The 5459-nt window shown below is 45.0% G+C and overlaps 1 long non-coding RNA gene across 1 annotated transcript; it reads left to right on the top strand.

Annotated features, from left to right (window-relative positions):
* Window positions 1-346: 346 nt before the first annotated feature.
* Window positions 347-4958, top strand: LOC125738392 (uncharacterized). The gene is made up of 3 exons (XR_007396824.1): window positions 347-479; window positions 860-927; window positions 4704-4958. It is a non-coding gene; the product is annotated as an uncharacterized LOC125738392 (long non-coding RNA).
* Window positions 4959-5459: the final 501 nt, after the last annotated feature.

The raw sequence follows: 5459 nt of genomic DNA, 5'->3' as shown, positions 1-5459 counted from the left end.
AAAATCGAACTCTCATCACTCCTACTCCTTCCACACCCCCTTTTCAAAAATGAGGCAATGATGCTAACGCAGAGCATATTTTATGAGCATGGAAAAGCAGATTTTAACCGGGGAGGCTGACCCCTCGAACCGGAAACCCAAACGCCCAGAATCCTGCGCGGCACGAATTAGGCTCCGGTGACAGCAGAAGGTGACATGCATCTGGACAGATGTCACACCGGCTTTATGGAGGCGGCTGGCTGCGGACCGCGCAGCTGAAACCAGAGCGACGTGGCGGAGGGTTCGGGGTTAGCAGCTGCCGGCGGTGGCAACAAGGCGAGCTCCACCAGCGCTAATGGTCGGAGCGACAGTTTAAATCGTGACCCAGTTACGGGTAAAAAATGTGCAGCTCCGGTTTGAAAAGTACAGAGAGGCAGCAGAGAAATCGTACTCTCAGTTTTCCGGAGCAAAAAAAAACCTTGAACAATGTGTGAAACAGGGTAAGAATATTTTAAAACTCAGCCCAGCCACAAGAAAGAGTACAGAACACTTAAAAAAAGAAAACTTGCGAAAAAACCATTAAATAAACAGCACTTTTACGGTTTATTTTTAAACTAATATATATTCAAATTTCAGCTTAACGGTAAAAAGAGGTTGCATCAGTCTCCCTGTTTTTTTACTAAAGAAACCTGGTTCCTACATATTAATAAGGTACATATTGGCCGTAAAAACGTGCAATTACACTTTTTTTATCTCTTTTCTGACACCAAAGCGAGAGGAGGGCGTGTTTGCAATCAGACCACCGGCTTTGAACTCATAAACCGTCACTGTTGGGGGGTTAGTGTGTCATTAAAATCATAATGGTATTACTTTGTCACAGAATAAGAAAACGGGCACCAGGAAAAGCACCAAAATATATCGACCTGCGACTTGATTGCCAGTGAGGGGGTGAGTAACGTGATACGACATAATGGGGCGTTCAGCAATAGGGGGGAGCGGCGATGGATCCGCCGATCTGGCCCCATAAATTACAATTATTTTCACTGGAAGGTCTGAGAGAGCCACTTAGCATCTATCAGTCTGTCCATATGGCTCGGAGATTAACTCTCCCCGGCGCTCCTCGAAATTTCATTAAAGGCAGAAGGGAAAACACGGTGATCTGGTTAAGAAACCAGGGCAGCTGTGGCGGAGGAATAAATCACAGGGCTCTTAAGCCAACCCAGCCCCGGACCGGCACTTCCATCCGATCCGTTTTCCCTACGCCGGTTCCGCCGGGGGTTGCCGTCCTCCCTCTCCAGCTCGCTTTTCTTTCGCTTGTAAACCGTTTGCCAGTTATTCCTCTATTATTGCGTCACGCATCACGGCGACACGTGTGATGTTTTTTCCCCTTCATTTAATGCATGTAATGCAATCCTCTGCATTTCATACAACTTCATGTCGGAGCGGCACCCAGAAATAGGTGCGATTACCCTGGAATATCTGCGTCTATACGTGTCAGCATTTAAAACAACACTTTTGCTACTTTTAATGCATTTCAAAGCAAAGTTTCACTCCCCCATCCGATCGCACAGGCTGACACTGTAATGTGTAATTAGTCGTGAAAACTGCGGCTCGGCAGGTGGTCCGAGCCGAAAGCGCCGCAGCCGATAATGAATCCGCTTCAGCAGGACGGGGAGTCCCCGGAACGATCGGGAGAAGCGGCCCTGCACCTTACAGCACGCTTTCAGTCTTAATTGAACTCGAGAAAGGTTTAATTGACACTCCAAGTCTGGCAGACTATTTTCATCTGAAAAAGGACCATTTTCACTACAAGAACACATTAGACAGCCACATTAAACCATGTAATATTGTTATTTTGCCATATAATTATGTTATGGTTATTGCGTCATTCACATTTCGTACTGCTATAATATTAAAACAACAATATAACAAAATCAATAAAGTAGGACATAAAAATTTGTGCTGGCTTTAAGCTAATATAAGAAAACAATAAGCGTAGCAGTCCACATAGAGGCCTATAAAATACTGATCTAGTGCCAAAAGCTCGCCACCGGTACTGATTGGGCGCCTTTCTCGACCCAAAGGTAATGACGGATGGCGCGTTTATAAACCAGTTCCTGTGCTACAGGTGTTCACTAAGAACCAGCAGATGTTGTATTATGTTTTTAGTACTTTACCCAGTGGCAGTTTACGGAATTATAATTGGAACAGTCTAAGGCTGAAAATCATGCCAAAAAGCAGCTGTTTCGGCTCGAGAGAGGGTGCAGAAACACGTGCCTGGCAGAGTTTCACATTCGCGGGAACTTTAACCTGCATCTGGCCCTGCGCTAAAAGCCTGTACTTTATTTCCCCCCGTATATCATATCTAACAGGACCAGACCTCCTAGACTTGATTTGAAAACTTTCCAAACAAAGTTGCCCGACGTGGTCAGACGGTGTGACCAGGATGGAAGGATCGAGACGCTCAGGAAAATAACCTAATGTCAGCCGCACTGCCTTAATGAAAACATCAAAATGAGAATCCCCCTTTTGTCCTGTTCACAGCGATTTTACAAATATTTCCTGGAGAAATGGAAGTAAAAAATAAATTAAATTCCGGAGGGAAGAGGCAGCACAAGCTTGAGGGTGACCAGCTCTCCTCTTTAATGCTACTTCCTGGCATCATTAATGAGATTCCTTATGAAATGCAGTTTTTCTGGACCTGAAATTCCAGAACATACTTCTGTCTGTCAGGAATTTCACATGGATGCATTTTGTTCACGTTGTTGAAATATTTAAGTGAAAACATGCAAAATGGGACACTTTTCTGTTTTTAGGGAAATAACGCAATATACTAAAAATAGGCACCCCAGCACTCCAAAGAATAGAAAACAGCGGAGAGCTTTGAGCAGTGCTAGGATGCTGTGCAGTATTTGGCCTGCACTTCACAGATACTATTCTTAAATGATATGATTATCGTTTTTAAAAGCAGCGCCTTTGTTAAGGTCACTTAAGCCTTGTTTACTTTGAATCCCGGGAAGTTATCTGTACAGCGGAGAGACTCAGCAGCGTTGCCGTGACGTTTTGGATAAAACAAACCATCATCGCAAACAAAAAATGAAGCAGAAAGCTTAACAGGATTCCGTAAGTCAGTGGTAATCAGGGAGGTGTATGGCAGATAACAGCGGGATGAAAGAGCAGCAGAAATAAAACAACACAGATTCTGAGGGAAAGCCCACGAGGTGCCGGGGAGGCGTGCAGAAAGCTCCGGAAGGATTATGCAAAATGTCATACTAGGGAGCGAAAGAAAATAGTGCAAATAAATAAAAACGAAAAGCGAGATGGTGGGAGCGTGAGAACAGCTGCTGGTGTTTCTGTTTCTTTCTGTTGGGGGCGCGCCTGGGGGGGGGGGGGGGGCGGGGGGGAGAGGAGAGAGAGAGAGAGAATGCGTTGTAGTAATTACGCAGCGTGCAGCAAAAAAACAGCCATTACGTACTCCCCCTCGCCACCAACCAATGTACTCTAGCCGGCATGGCCCTGCTGTTTTCACATGGATGAGTGGAAAACTAAATGGCAATACTCTGAGGAAACACAGTGAAATTTCATCTAAACGTAACGAAAAGAATAAAATAAACTGGCGGGGAAAAAATGTGAATGTTAAAATGTGCAAGTGCTTCTCCTGTTAAACATGAGGGGCACTGGTCCTTGCAAACTGCAGGTCCTCCCCCAAACACACACACTCCCCACAGTCTTGGGGGAGGAAATGCCCATTAGGCAACAGGTGCTGTTACCTGTCGCAATTCTCTACACGCGCAGGGCCTGCGGCGGCCATTGATTACTCAGAGTAATTAGGTGACAGCTGTCCAGACACCTACTTGTGCTACTGCCGCTCAAAGGAGAACAGGAGCCGAATCTCCCCCAGAATGAAGCGATGAAAACTTCACATGAACAGGAAAGGAGAGAGAGAGAGATGCAGAACGGAGCGAAAGATTTCCAATGGAAAGGAAGGAACATGACAGATTGATTCCCGACTTCTGCTTGGATGCAGAACACAGAAGACCCAATTACCGTGTATCTGCTTGCATGTTCTGGCTGCTTAGATGCATCCAATCGCCAACAAGACCCTGCAGGGACTGGAGACGAGCACCTCCATGGGGGCCACTGGCACGGAAGGAGCCAGACGTCTTTTTTGGATAACCGCAAACACATTGTCCCGTTTTTCGGAATTCCGGAATGGTGACGTGCCAGATTCCTCCTCATTCAACAGGGGAAGTGTCCCTAACTTCTGAGCAGCCACTTTGTAGATTAGGCAGACGCCCTGTCAACAGGAAAACAACACGTGGAAACACTGGCAAACAAAGGAAAATCACAGGAAGTGTGGACGTCTCACTGAAACGGTGCCATTTCAATAATTACATAACATTTATACGGCTCTTTCATTTAAGGCTTTTAAAGCTTAAAATTAGTGTGACTCTGCTGAGCCAGCTAAACCGAGATCCACTTGACCCCCCCAAATCCATAATATTTCTGGCTCTTTAAGACCAGAAATAAAGTCTGCTGTTGCTAACCAATCGCACGTTTCATCCCAGGCTGCTGATTGGTTTATCTCCGTTTAATGATCATGTCACGGTTTAAACTTATCAACCTGTATGTATTTGGTTACAGAGGAGATAATGTGAAGGGTGTTGGGGTAGATTCTGAAGATTCATTACATTGTAATTGTCTTCTGGCCTCTTTCTCAACAGAACCCGTAGGAAGGTTTCACAAAAAGGAAGAAAACAACAACAGGTGTGGCAATCCGATTTGCTGTAAAGTGCAGCAGTCTGATTCGTTGTAAGGGTCACATGCTTTTCACCCAGATCCAATCAACAGATCTGTTTCATGCTGTGTGGCCTGGCAGTGATGGTAAAAAGGAGAATGGTCCTGTGATTGTGTGAGATGCACCCGCTTGTCGGTCTCTAACAGGAGCAGCATCGGGTACCACAGAGACCAAAAACACGTGTGTCATTTTGTGGGTCTCCTACCGAAAAATGCAACACCTCCCTTAATCTCCACCACACACAACCAGAAAAATAACCAATGAAGGCCTTTAATACTTTAATATCCTAATATGCTTACTTGACATTTCAGTTCAATTCACATTGCGTTGACTCCATTGTGACAGGGGAACACAATCTAATTGTTAGCTCTGATGCTAATCTGATTTTTTTTTTTTCATGAGGTTTCCCTGTTAAAGGGCACTAGCACAACTGGACTGGTGCAATCCGTGTGCGTATGACAGACAGCTACCAGTTACATCTAGACTGCAGAAACGTTTTTAACCTTTGTATAACTGTCACAGATTTGATATATGTCAAACGTCATTGTAATATCAAAGAGACGTCTTCAGCAGGCTGAGAATAACCGTCCTGCACCTCAGGCAATCTGAGGTAGTAGTATCCGTTCTGAGAGTAAAAATAAGTAGACACTCTAAAGTCAGAACAAACATTCAGCAGTATTTT

Source organism: Brienomyrus brachyistius, chromosome 1 (assembly GCF_023856365.1).
Source record: "Brienomyrus brachyistius isolate T26 chromosome 1, BBRACH_0.4, whole genome shotgun sequence".
Taxonomy (NCBI): Eukaryota; Metazoa; Chordata; class Actinopteri; order Osteoglossiformes; family Mormyridae; genus Brienomyrus; species Brienomyrus brachyistius.
This window is presented reverse-complemented; position numbering and strand designations above follow the sequence as displayed.